A 15,168-nucleotide genomic window follows, 5' to 3' on the forward strand; every position below is an offset into this window, starting at 1 on the left:
CTGCTATTTCTGTTGGCCAGAATTTGCCCATCTCCCACATGACTCGGGGTCGTGGAGTCTCTTTCCCACTGGGTGGTTCTGACAGCTTCACGTTCTGCAGCTTCTGAGCGCTGGCCTGGATACGCAACCACTTAAAGTGAGCATGGCCATGTGGGCCCCAAACCTTCTGACATGGGAAGTAGTTCCAGGGGGCATTTCGATTACAATGGACTTTTCAAATGGGTTTAAAATATACAGGGGCTTTTTGGCAAATGAAATTTACACACACACACACACACACACTCCTCAGTGATTAGAACTGACAGTGAAACAGAATTTATAAAAATAATTCTGTAGGGTGAAGAGAAAGTAGCGATATTTAAATACGTACCATGCTACAGACCCTATGCTGGATACTTCCCAAATCCTCCTTACCAAATCCTCCAAGGTAGATGTTAGCATCCCTACTATATTGGTAGGGACACTTAGGTTCAGAGAGGTTAAATTATTGGCCCAAGATGATCGCAAATAAAAAGAGTGGGTCAGGAAACTGGCACCAGTTGAATTAATCATTTGACATGCCTGGTGCAGTGGTAGGAATGTTGTAGGCATTTCCTCACTGACTTCTCACAGTAACTTTATTATTACCCTTATAGATGAAAAAAAAAATCAGAGTTCCATGAGACATTGTCTTATGTAACAGCCAGCATTGGAAACATGTTTTTTTGTTTTGTTTTGTTTGTTTGTTTCTTCATATCACACTGCTATGTGATTGAGTCCACTTTTGGGAGCCAGAGGCCATTCATAAGCAAACAGGGTTATCTCAGGGTTGTGATCAGAGCGGGAGCTGGCCCAGGCTGATTTAGCACAAGCAATCCTAGCTATGTAAAAAACTGTGTTCGATCATTTCTCTGCCCCCTTAGCAAACTTTGAAGACCTATTGTGCATAAAGCATTGCAGAGGGCACTGATGATCAAAACAGTGATCTTAAATCTTGTGTAACAAAAGATGATGGATGTATATTCACCATACTGAGGCAGTAAGCAAAGTAGGGCGGTTTTGAGAGCATTTCAGAAATAAAGAATTGCTGGTTAATGGAAATATAATCGACAATATCCTCCGTACTCTCCAAGCATTTCAGTAATTTGTGTGTAAATCTATATTCTTGGAAAAATGTTCTTTTCTTATCAAAAATAGGTCAATTTCCAAATATAGGGTGTAGAACTTAAAAAGAGAAGCTACCATCTATCAGATATTAACTAGGAGTTAGGACTGAGCTTTATACATCTGCTCTGAGTTTTATAAGAATCCTGAATATAGGTATTATTTTCTACATTTTCTAAGGCAGGAACCTGAAACAGAGAGATTAAGCAACTCGAAATATCAGATCTGTTTTCAGAGGTTCTGTGCTTTCTACTCCAGGGGCCTGCTGATGTGTGCATAAATGAAGCTTACTCCTCAGCTCAAATTTTGTTTTAAAATTCCTCATCTTTGTTTTAAAACCGATGAGGCCTTTTGCACTAGTCTCAAACATAAGCCCTAGGATTTGGGAGATATAGTTATTCACCTAGGTCCTGCTGACCCTTACCTTATTTAAAAATTTTAGGTTGTGACCCCATTGAAGAATGCAACTGTATACCTTCCCTGTCCATGCTCATGCTTCCCTTGTGAGAGCCCAGACTCCCTAACACATTGCAGGCACTCAGGAAGTGTCTGTTGAATGTAATGTGATTTAGGCTTAATTGCTTTGTTTTTGTTTTGTTTGTTTGTTTTTGGCTAAAAGAAGACTAGAAATAGACACCAAGAAGGGAGGAACATTTAAGACCACAGATGTGGTCATTAACTGGAAGGAACCAGATACAGAAAAACATAAAAAGTAGATAAAAGATTTCAAAAGCATGGGGGTGGGGGTTAGGGTAAATAACCCCAGGCATGTCAACAATCTTAGTCAAATTCTGCCTTACCTTTTCCACTCACGGAAAAGGTGACGGCTGTTCACCATACTGGGACAGATAGAGAAGATTGCTCTCTGCAAGGCTGACCATCCTTGGGCTCTGGCTAGCTCAACCCTGTCCAGCCTTCCCAAGTACCGAGGGGATTAAACTGTTGTCACAGCTTGCTTGTGTGCCTTAGCACAGTGGTTGGGAAGGTACCATTTTAGTACCACAAAACTGCAATAAAGGGGGATGTCTTTGCTTCTGTAACCTTCTGCCTGGTGCTCCATCAGCCCTCAGAAATGTTTGTTGAATGGAATGTGGACTTTGAATTTTCCAGAATAGATAATATATAGCCTCCTCTGCTCTAGAAGATAGGACCATGCCTATAATGCGTGTGAGACATAGTTTGAAATGAAAACTAAAGAAACAGCGTGGTGGATTTATAAAGTTTCTCAGCTAGTCTGCAGAAAAGCTGGGAGCAGGCACATTTTCTTCTTCTTCTTCACCGCCCCCCCCCCCCCCCCCCGCCCCCAGTCAAATGGTTACTCTCTAGTCCTGCTTGGGAGGTTTACACTGAATGACCAAAGCTGCCAGATGTTTCCATTAGACCACTGTGAAGAGTGTGCCATGCAGACACCTGGAGTGTATTTCTGTTTGTGCTAAAGGGTGGTGTGGAGGGAGCTGGTAAGCAGTGCCTGCTGCATAGTCTGGATTCTGCTTTCGATGGGTGATGATATGGTGCTGTTTTATGATTATGTTCTTTTTTAATCTAATATTGCCAGTGTCAAAATTAGAGAAGACCTGTGTGCTTGTGTCTGTGTGGTTTTCTTTGCTGGGGAGTAATTTGGAAACCATTGCAAACCGATGATAGCAGCCGTTATGATTTGACTAGCCTGGCATGAATTTTTCCCAAAGATATGCAACACTGATCATCTGAAGCTACTCACTTACCAGAAAAAGAAAGAAAGGAAAAAAGAAAGAAAAAGAATAGAATAGAATAGAATAGAATAGAATAGAATGATCTTGAAGGGAAGGGAAGAGCTGAGGAAAGCCTGCAAGGGCTTTTTATGTCCTAAATTTTTTTCTACAAGAGGTACCTTCTTGAAAGTGATACAGAAGGGCTGAGGTTCTATTTTTTTTTTAAACCATGCTCTTGGGAAGTTGCAAAAGCTGAACAGAAAGTATGAAATCTGGAAGTTTAAAAAAAGACACAAAACCTCCCCAAAGTGGCCAAAAAAAAAAAAAAAAAAAAAAAAAGGCCGATACTGGAGAAACAGAGGACGTTTTGCTCACTTTTAATTGTTCCAAATCCCACTCATAGAATTCATGATCTTTTTTTCTTATTGACTTAAATAATTATGAATGCCTACCACTTTTTGTCCTGGGAACTTTCTCATAAATTCTGTTTCCATATTATGAGAATGATTCCTGTAATTTATCATTAATAACAGAGTTCCAGAAGTCATGTGGATATCTCATCTGATGCACAGGAGACATTGCCAGACGTGACCGAACCGGGTTAGCGACAAGTCCGCTCTTGGGCGTGCGAAAACGGTCATGCTTCATCCAGGTCCGGGGTGCTGAGCACAGTTGCCTGAGGTTGCCTTCCTTTCATTTCTGGAGTGGCTGACTTCGGAGCGTTTGAGTGGACGCAGCACTGCTTTAGATCTGGAGCCGCTCGTTGCCTCTGCCAGCTAACTGGGAACTCACTTCAGCTCTCCGAGCCTCAGAATTTCTCAACTGTAAAATGGGGATGCAGAACCTCCAGTACCCTCCCAGGTCATTGTGAAAATTAAATGAGGAAATAGAAGCCGTATTTGGCACATAGTCAATGCTATTATTGTCCTTCTGCCATCTTTTGATAGACCTGATGGGCCACATGAATTTGATAGGTGTTTTAACCGAGACCATAGCGTGTGCAAGGTGTGTGCATTGAACTCGATCCAGGACTCAAGGGGTTGGGGGAGGAATGTAAGGGAGCTGACATTTTTGCTCATTATCTGCTGGGTGTCAAGCTTTGTACCAGATCACCTCACTTATATCCTACCCACTTCTTGCAATGACACTCCGGAGTGGGAATTCGCACACACATACTCATCCCCTTTTATGAATCGGGAAACTGAGGCTCAGGGACTTTCTTGCCTTCCTGGGGTCACGTGGCTAAGTAACTGGCAGGCTTGGGAAAGGAATTCAGCTTTCCTTGGAGCTCAGATGCCACTGATGAAATTCATAACCTCAGACAGTATTTTAGGAAGTTCTCTGTGGATGGGCCATGTCTAATTGCTTTCATTTTTAACAATGGCCATATCATAGGTTTTCAGATACGCTGATTAATTGTGACCCCACTTGTAGCCCTCTTCTGCCTGAAGACTGTGTTTGTCCCCTAGCCTTTCTGAGGTCAAGAGTAGAAAGCCGGCTCTGGAGGCCTTTGCCCTGGGGGCAAGAGGAAGAGACAAAGGGATCTGGAGCAAGGCCTTCAGCTTTAAGTATTCAGCTTTGGCCAAGTTCTTTCCCCCATTTTCCAGACCTTACCTCAGTTTCTCACACCTCTGCTTTTGTGAGCTGTTTCCTTGCCTTTATAAAGTCTTACCCTTCTAGACCCAGCTTGACTATTCCCTTCTGTGTCAAGGCTTTCCTAGCTCCTCTAAGCTGGTAGCTTCTTCAGGGGTGGGGTTGTGTCTTATTCTCCTTAGTGTCTACTGTTGACTGCATGGCATGCATATAATTATTGTAGCCACACTAGTAATGAGTGAGTCAAAAGAAACTAGCCTTGGCCTCTGAATTCCTAACAGTGTTAGCCTCCAAAGAGGCTCACCATTTTATGCTCACCTTTCAGGTGTTTGCTTGGTCTTGGCATCCTTACTTGGGCTCTTCTGCAGTCAGAGCAGTCTCAAAGTGACTCTACTTGATGGCTATTTTGGTTCAAACTGTACCTTCACTGTTTATTTCTGTTCTCTGCCTGGGACTCCTGGGGATTCTGATTTAATTGGTTTGGGCACTTGCCTCACAGAGTGAATTGTTTAAGCATAACCAGCACAACATAAAGCACGCAGGCTGCAGCTCTGAGATCCCAGTATTTGAGGAAGAGATACACATGCGTGCAAAAGAGAGAAACCATTCCTGAAGGCGGGGGTGGGGGAGGACACAGAAGTTGAAAAGGATATGAAAGCCACTTCACTTTCTCGTGTGAGTAGAAACACCAGCAGAGGTTGTTGGAGCCACCTTCATGTGTCCGTGTGTTCATTCATTCATCCTGTATAGCCTAGGTTGTGGCAGACCCCCTCAGTAGCCTCTCATCCTGCCTTCTGGCCCCTGTGTGCTTGCTCTGTCTTATGCAGTAGCGAATCTGCTTGCCCCATTATTCACAGGGTAAACTGTAGGCTCCCAAGCATGGCCTTCATGGTCACTGATCTCATCTGCCCACTCGTTCCCTGATCTTCATCTCCCGCAGCTCCATGCTTGTGCCTCTTGAAACTCCAGCCATGTTGGACTCTTAAGGACACCACTGAAATTCCACTTTGTTTTATCTCCAGGCTTTCCTGTGTGCTGTTCCCTGCCTTCTAGATTTTTTCCTTCTCGCCTACTTAGTTGTTAAAAGTCCGTCCAGTCTTATCACTACCATTTTCCCTGACCCGGCCGAACTGAAGGAGATGAGTCCTCTACCCAACCATGGTGGTGTGGGCACCACTTGTCACAGCTCTGATTACATTGTGCTGAGCTGTGTTTGCATATATCTTTTTTCCCACGGGCCTATGAACTTCTCATAGTTGAGGCCCATGTAATATGCCTCATAAGAACAGTTCCTGACATACAGTAGATGCTAAATAAATGCACACTGACTGAGCACATTAATTGTATGCTATATGCTAAGGAGTTACCCTGAATCCAAATAGAGCCATTAGTAGGGTTTTAGCAGAGGTGGTGGCAGGGTTAGAGTTGTGCTTGGGATAGAATGGAGAATGACTGGGGCTGGGTAGTACTGGAGGAAAAGAAGACACCTTCCTACCCTCACCTCTAGCCTCTTACACCATTTTTATACTCCACCCATCCTGGGGAGCATTCTTCTCATGCATTTCTGCGTTCTTTCCAGACAGGCGCTGTCCTCGACTTGTTTCCAGTACACTCGGTAATGTGTCTCATCTTTATTGAGCATTTTATTATGTACTGAGAACTTTGGACTCAAAAAAATTAATCATCACAGTAGCCCATTGAGACACTCACTTTTACTAACTTCTTTTTTTGATATTTGAGGCAACTGAAGCCCAGAGAAGTTAAGTCATTTGCCCAAACTACCCAGCTAGAGACAGTAGATAAGATGTGAATGGAAGTGTGACTCTGAGTCACTGCTCTTTCCTATGGCAATATCTCTATTGCATTTTTTTTTCTTTGCTCATAACCTATAGTGTAGTAGCACACCCAACACAATCTGTTGGATTTAATTTAGTTTTACACTTCCACCCTGTATATTGGTTGGTGTGGGGACAGTTGGGATTTGTTTGTAGTTTGCTCTTGTTTCCTCTGAGTAATGCTGCTGGCATCCGCTCCTCCTTTGTTTTGTTTCTTTCTCCTATGTCCCTCAGATTCCTTCACGATATCTAGGTTTCCATCATACTGGGTCATTTTTCTCTCTTCCTTTGAAATTTTGATTGGAAGTCTTCATCAGACTTCCCTGTTGCCCATGAAGCTGTTGTCCCTGGTGTTGATGAGATGAGGACTCATTTCCACTTCCAGGGACCCACTGCTCTGACATGGTGATACATCAAAGCCCGATTGTCAATATTATTTTGATGGCAGGTTCACACTTCCCAATTTCTCCTCTTCCCTGCAAGGTCCTCACCCTCAACTAAAAGAAGAGGGGAAGTATCATCTGGGTCTGGAAGTCCTTTAATTCTTTTATCCTGGTCTTGATTAGACTTATGTTAGGATAGGATGTAGACAGGGCTAGACTCAATCCGCCTCCATTGCTTCCTAGGTATGAAACTTCTGGAAAATGGGAGCACTAGTGTATATTTCCTGAGTGGTGGGGAGGATTTAGTATGAGAACAGGCATTAAAGCTCCTTGTTCAGAGCTAATGAATAGTCTTACAAACACTAATGACTTCCTTTATTTTCATTAGAAAGTCACCTTTGAGGGTCCTCACAACTGGCCACTTTGCATGAGTCACACCAGTTGAGTAGAGGATGATGGGCTTGATGGCAGATCAGGCAAAGCTTAATTTTCTACCAACTTAGTGATTTTCAGACACTTGCACAGTCATGTTCTTCATGTCCTATAACCTTACCTCAGGGGTTAGCATAGATATTCTTTAAAGGGTTGGGTAGTATTTTAGGCTTTTCAGGCTATAGGATCTCTATCACTTCTGTTTAACTCTGCCTTTGTTTTATGAAAGCAGCCATATATGGTAGTAAATGAGTGAACATACTTGTGTTTTCATAAAACTTTATTTGCAAAAGGAGGCAGTAAGCCAGATTTGGCCCACTAGTCACAGTTTTTTGATCCCCATTTTACTAGAATGTTCATGGCCAACTTTCTTTCATTTTATAGCTCCCTATTCCAGAAACACTGCACATTAATCCAATATCTTCAGTTAGCCTTCATATGGTTATCTCTGTTCATTTGGTAGGCAAATATCAAACACAGCAGCAGCTGATTAGCTGGGACTCTCTAACCCAACTTGCTAATGCTTGTACATCATCCTTTGTTTGGTTCAAGGCATACTTAACTGCTTCCTTAGCAGGTCCCACCTCACAGTCTGGCAAGAGCCCCCTTTTATGTTACACTCCAATATGAAAAGCTTCCCTTCCTCTCATGGGCATCATCTTCATTTTCCTCCATTCTCTCAGAATGATTTCCTCTGAGGATTGTTTTCTCTATCCAGGTCCCATGTAAGAATAATTTATTTTAAGATAGAGATCTGACATTCTGTTTTCAGTGTTGGGTAGACCAGGTTTGAGTTCCAGCTTCCCTACTCACTAGCTGTGTCACCCTATGTAAATTATATCAACTCTTTTTACTCCAGTTTTTTTTTTTTTTTTTTTTTTTTTTTTTAAATTTGTAAGATCTGGACCGTAGTAGTACCTACTTCACACGGTGTTTGTAATTCACAAGGGAATGCATATGCCATCAGTACATTTTGGGGCCCATAGGAGGCACATACTCCCATTTGTTCATCAGATACTACTGATTATCTGCACTGTCCCAGCAACTGCATGCCAACCTTTATAATACTATGTAAAGTCACATGTATAAATAGCAGAGCTAAGACCAAAGCCAGATCTACTAGACCTCCCAAACCCTGTGCTCTTCACTCAGTAAAGATCTTGAAAATAAGTATTTTTAGGGAATTTATAACTTCATCGGTAGTAGAGTTTTTGGTTTACTGTCTTCACCCATTCTTCTTTTTATATCAAAGTCTTTTATAGACTATAGAGTACTTACAAACATACACAAAGCTCAGGCTCAGTAAATACTCACTGAATGAATGAATTTGGTGAGCAAGCCTCTACTGAGTGGATTTGTCCAAAATAAAGTAAAAGTCTATAAAAGACTTAGGTATTCTCTTTACTCATCCGTACCTTCTATCTGATCATCTATTTCTCCCATTATTCAATTTTGCTTTGAGATGCCTCTTTTCAGTCTTTTCTTACAAGTACCCAAATTCTACCCCGAATTCTCATTGCTTCCCAGACCATGATGCTCAAACCACACTTCACACGCCATGCATTTAAATATTCAGTGGCTCAGGGTGGTGCCAAGCCCAATTTTCCCGGTGTCCCTTGCTGTCTCTCCCATTGCTTTTGACAGGAGCCAGGCTCACCACAGCACACTTGGTCTGTCAGGGAAGCTGAAGAATCTTCCCCAGACCCAAATTTTTGGTGGCTGGGCTGGTATTCATTTGCCCTACATAGCCTTTAATTGAAAACAACACAGATTCTAACTTGTTTAAAATGTCTCCAAGTCCTGGCATACACTGAATTGAACCCAAGGCCCCAAGACCTATCATCCCCAGAGAAACACAACATTAGAGGGGACAGAGCTTAGTGTAGGGAGACCTATAGGAATGCAGAGGTCTGTAAAATGGCTCCAACACATTCTGTGAGGTTTGGCAAAAGCCAGAGCCCTTGTAGCCAGACACGTTCTGCATGAAGTTTAAACTGATTTGACATTGTGGCAGGGGAAGTCCTTGCTTTCAGGATTTATTAATTCATGATTCACTCATCAGGATTGTGTTTTGTGTAAGGTATCCAAGACATCTAATGATTCCTGCTGAAATACTGCTAATGCTTGGTTTTCCTACTTTCTCTCCTCTTCACATTCTTGGTCAAGATCAAACAGCATTTGAATCTGTCTTGATTTGGACTTGGGTCTGGAAGTCAAATCACGTGACAAAATATAAACTTGGCAAGCTCCCCCCTCCAAAAAAAATTACTAGTGTAACCACCTATTTTTAGCTATTCAATTGAGTCCTTCAGTTAGGCTCAGATAGCATGTGCAGTGAAATTGTCAGAGACATTATTTTCCTTTTAGAGATTATTCAAGTAGTGCAACAAAGACACTTATTATAAACCTCGGGCCCCTACATTCCCAGGAACATATGTTGTTACTGAGGGCTTATCTCGGTGAACACCCTGTTATGCCACTAGTGGCCCCAGTGGGAACGTTGAGTGTTATTCTTGACTTTTCCCTCTCGGTATCTAACAATTCCAAGACATGCTGATTCTGCTTTATTCATATCGCTTGACTTCATCCACTTCTCCCAAACTCATAGTTCATGCCTTGTCATTTATTGCACAGCGTATTGCCATAGCCAGCTGACGAGCTTCCCTGCTTATCATCTATCCTTTCCCTTTCCACCTGCCAGCCAGCAGTCCTGTGGATCTCTGTGAAGCATGCATTTTATCATTCCATTCACTTGCTTAAGCATTCTCAGTGGTCTTTTCCCCCTCACAGTAACACCTCAGACAACAAGCACAGTCTATAATGTCCAGCATAACCTGGTCTATGCCTTGTACTCAGCATTGCGTTCCACTGTCACCTCTTCATTCTTTGAGATTTACCATATTGAACTCTGGACTGTACTCAAGATGTGCCGTATTTGCTTTAATTGCTGTGCCTTTCATTTGATTCTTCTGTCTTGAATGGTTCTATTGACCTGTCTTCCACTAGCCTTATTCTTCCTCAGGACCCTGTTTAGCTTCCACTTCGTCCAATAAACCTTTCTCTGTCTGGATTATGAGCTCCTCTTCTATGTTTCTGCAGTACCTCGGACATTCTCTTATCATGGCACTTGCCATACAGTATTATAATTACCCGTTTTCTTATTTAAGCAACTTAGATTATAAATTTCCTGAAGATTGGACCATATCATGGTTACCATCATATTTCTAATACCCTAGAAGAAGTTTGAGGGAAAGAGTAATTTATTCTATCTTTTTACTTCCCTTGCTATGTATACCAGATGGATTTCCTTTTTTGAACACATTAAGCTGGATTTCTTTCATGATTCTGCCTTTGTTCTAGATATTTCCTAGAAATGTCTTCCCTCTCTCTCTCTCTCTCTATTTTTTTCCATGTGAGTTCATCCAGGGCCAATCATGTAAATTTTTAATGTTTATTTTATATCATTTATTATAACCAGACCAGCTAAGCTGACCTATGCATCAGGGATAGGGTGGAAATAGCATGGTTGATACAGAGTGAAATGTCTTAGAAAAAGCAGTGAGATGGGAATCAGGAGCCCAGAGCCCAGGTCACAGCTGTACTGATGATTTCCAATGTGACCTTAAGCAAATGAGTCCCCCTCTCTGGACTTCACCTTCCTCATCTTAGCATGAGAAGGAATCGGATTAAATGATCTTTGGGGACCCTTCCATTGACAATCCCTTTAAATTGTGGTATTTGAGATAGGAAAAGCTAAGAACTTTGTGGAAAGATTTGTCTGTGCTAAATAGGCCAAATCAACAAGCCAAATGTCCAAATAAAATTCGTCAGTAAATCCTTGGTTGATCTTGCTCTGCCACTGTGTGTGCTATGAGTGGCTTAATCTCAGCGTTGCCTGCTGTGCAGACTTGGTGCAGGCTTTGGTTTCAGACAAAACTAGACATGATTTCCAGTGCTACTTCTGTTGCTTATTTGCGATGTGACCTTGATCAGGTTCCTTCTTTCTACGCTTTGGCTTCTTCCTCTATAAATTGGGTATCAAGAGTATGTATTTATTATGGTTGGAGAGAGCATTGGGATTTGAAATAGCGCCTGTAAAGCACTTAGAGTTTGCACAGTAAATGCTGTGGTGGTGACGATGATGTTGTAACTTGATATGAATAGGTTGCCACGTGGTTAAACTAAGAGGATTAGAAGAGGAGATTCTTGGGATAGTTACTTCCCTGTGGTGAGTGTTAAAAAATCATTGATTGAAATGGTACACTGCACCCAGCAGGAACTCAGTAAGTATTTGCTCAATAAATAGAAGGGAGAATTTCCTTTTTGTGTGGATAATGAGAAAACAGTGCTGAGGTTAACTCTGGCTATTTGAAGGCTGTGGAAATGAGCTTCTCTGTTAGAGATACTTTTGAGTTCTTAGTGTAATAAGAGTCCAAGGAGCCATTTTTAGTTAGACCTTCAGGGCATATTTTAAGATTTTATTTATTTATTTGACAGACAGAGATCACAAGTAGGCAGAGAGGCAGGCAGAGAGAGAGGTGGAAGCACGCTCTCTGCTGAGCAGAGAGCCCAATGTGGGGCTCGATCCCAGGGTCCTGGGATCATGATCTGAGCCGAAGGCAGAGGCTTTAACCTACTGAGCCACCCAGGCGCCCCCAGGGTATATTTTAAAACCAAGAATTCACCCTTCAAAATAGTTTTTTTCCTCAGGCTTTGTTTTTGAAACACAAATAAAACCAAGTCTCTTTAATTTTCAACATTTATATCCTTTCCAACTAATGTTAAAATGATTGAATTATCATAAAAATCTATTTGTTACCTAAAGGTATACATTGATTCAGTAAAGTGACATGAGTTTCTAAGCCTTGAAGAATCTTCTCATTGAGTCCATCTTTTTTTGGGAAAGGCACAAAAGCTAATTTTTCTCTTCAAGCGTGGGGGAAATGCTGTGCTTGCTTATGTGGGGAGAAACATATACCTCTGATAGTCATAATAATCTTTTATAGCCTTATACAGTGCCTTGTTCTTTCCTTCCTCCAACTATGGAAAAGTGATATATCCATCTTTCTGGAATATCTACTATGTGCCAGGCACGTTTGGGGAGGTTTCCAAATAGTGTCTCTAATTCTACAAGATAAATATTACCATTTTCATTTTAATATGAAGAAGCAGGTGCTTTTGGAGAGTAAGCTATGGATAGGTGATTTAATTTGGGGTCTGCCTGTTTCTAAAATCCATCCCTTTTCACTCCACCAGATTGGTCCTTATGTGAGAGTTGGACATTAGTTATCAGCTGCACCAGGGGTGATGAGAACAAGCATTGAGGGCACAGGGCACAAGGTGTGTAATGAGGAAGTGGTTCTCCTGGCACCACCTTTCAGGTGCACGGCTTACTCACGCAGAACATGGCTGCCTTTTGCTTATAGTTGGGTTACATTGCCTAAATCCTTCAGTAAAAAGAAACACAAAGGCCACACACTGATGGGCATGAGGAATTGGGAATTATTTAATGTTGGTTTGGTCATAACAGAGTGTCCCTCCAGAACAGAATGGTTGTCCATACAGAGGCCTTTTGTTTGTTATCACATTACGTGCTTAATGAACATCCTAGAGGATATGATCTGAAATGTGGCCCCAGTGGGTGCATTTCAGGACCCTAGATTTGGTGGAGCTCAATGATTCCTTTTCTTAATCATTGTTGTTGATCTCCTGCTACATGCCAGCTAGTGTGTTGTGCTCTGGGTATAACCCAGGCTTTTTAACCCTGATTGGCAGTAGAAGTATCTGGGAAGCTTTGAAACAAAACAAAACAAAACAATGTTTAGGCTTCACTCCCAGAAACTCTTATTGAGGTAGAAAGGGATCTAGGCACCAATACTGGGTGATTCTAGTGTGCACTCAGGGTTGAGAGACTAGTGCAGGGGTAAGGAGAGCAAGAAGTAATGACAAATGGGGGAAGTAGGGAAGTACGCAGCAAATAAGCGGAGTTCCCCAGACATTAGTCAGCTGTGTGTCATGGTTATGGTGTTGTGTAGATCCTCACACCGATTGTCCTGTCACATAAAAGGTTTCTTAAAATCACTCATTTGGAAAAATAATGTATTTAAATAGGAAGCTTTACATACTCACCATAATCAAAAGACCAGTATGCCTTGCCATTAATGGAGTAAAAACATAAAAATAAAATAAAGACAAAGCAAACAATATGTATAATTCATACACAACATTTTGAGAAATATCAATACAAGGGCAAGAAAGTGGGCTTTGCAGGATAGGATGTGGGTTAAGGTCCTAGATCTATTGTTCATTATCTGGGCATTTCCAGGGAAGTGACCTTGCCTTCCTCAACATAATTTTTCTTTATGTATAAAAGAGTCAGTAATGCTTGCCATGGCATGTTTTTATGCTTATGAAATCATTGCAGGAGAAAGTGCCTAGTTCATTTTTGTGTGCATAGATAGATGCTCATGAAATTGTAATTTCTCTTACACTAACTGGCCTTTGTTGTTAAAGACTTATGACTAGCGGTGCCTATAATGTGCTTGGGGGCTGACCTCCTAAAGATTGGGGAGTGCTGTTAAGTCGCAGTGTGATCTGAGCCAGTCTTAAAGAGTGAGTAGAGGTGCTCCAGGGTGATTGGTTTGAAGGGTATGGTGCAACTAGGAGATACCATGACTTCACTGACAACCATGGTGGGTATTACCAAAAAATTATTTCTGAGTATCTTATGTTTATGTTTAAAGAAACGAAGTGTACTCCGGCAAGGGTCTGTTCCTTTGTGGCAGTCTTTAGACATACCTCTCACCTGTTTCCCATCCTGGGACAGAGGGTGAGGCAGCTTTTTCCCATAATTATAGTGGGATTTCAGATTAATTTGGCTTCTGCAAAGAGGAGCCTGGTTATTCCTATGTTATTACTCTGGTTAGTCCTGCTTGTGTAAGGCATGATCCTCTCTGAGAATGCTCAAGCATCTGATGGCTCATTATATAAACGCTCATCCACATCCAGCACTGTGTCTGACAGATTGCTTGGGTAATAAATGCTGAATGACTTGCAGTGATATACTTGGATAGAGAAATGTGTAACTCTGAAGTCTTTGCCAGTCGCCAGTAACCATGTCTATAGTCTCATGCATTTCAAGTTAAAAACTTTGGGGAGGTGATTTTATTCGTAATATGAAACTTGGCTGACTGATTGGTTCATTTTGATTCTTTCCTTTAGTCATTCAAAAATTTCAGCCAGCAGCTACTGTTTGGTAGAAATCTCTGCTGACCTCAAGAAGCTGAGAGTCTTGTGGGAGATAGAGACAAGTGTAAACCATAATGAAAGCCAAAACACAAAATGAGAAATAATGACAGCCTAGTGTGGAGCAGAGACCTTGAAAGGTGTGCATAGAATTCCGTGCGCATATAGGGAGTGAGCAGAAAACTTACCTCAGATCTGGTTTCATTCTGCAATCCGTGAATCCTTGGCATTTATTCAGAGAAGCCATCTTTTCCCATCTATGCACTCATCATACTGTCACATGATCATCTGGATAAGGACACGCAAGCTCTGTGAGGGCAGTTTTGCCGGCTGCAGTGCTCATCGCTGAATCCTCAGTGCTGGGCTTAGCCTAGTATCTGGCTCATGGTAGGTGCAGAATGTGTGTTTGTTTAATGGCTTTGTGGAGGAACCCGAACCGGCTGCAGACGCAGTAAAGAGCTAGAATATGGGTCTGAAAAGGATATAATGTTGGTGAAATATTTAGTATCCTGGAGCACATTCTAGCTTCTGGAAAAGAGATTTCCTTTCCAGTTTAAATGTCCTGAATTGTATGGAGCCTCATTGTCACCTTTTATAAGCAAAAGGATTCCTGGACCATAAGCACAATTCCAAATGTAGAGATATTCCCGGCAACTGAGTGACGCCCATGAAAGTCAGAGAGGCTTTCTCCAAATGGACCAGATTTATAGGGTGAGAAGAGATATGTGAATCTAGGCCAGAGGCCAAGGTTCCTCATTTATTCCATCGCTAGAAGTGAGGGCCTCAACAAGATGTAAAAACAACTGGCTTCTGCATACCTGCCTTTGAAGGACATTCAGTCTGGAA

Source organism: Lutra lutra, chromosome 4 (assembly GCF_902655055.1).
Source record: "Lutra lutra chromosome 4, mLutLut1.2, whole genome shotgun sequence".
Lineage (NCBI taxonomy): Eukaryota > Metazoa > Chordata > Mammalia > Carnivora > Mustelidae > Lutra > Lutra lutra.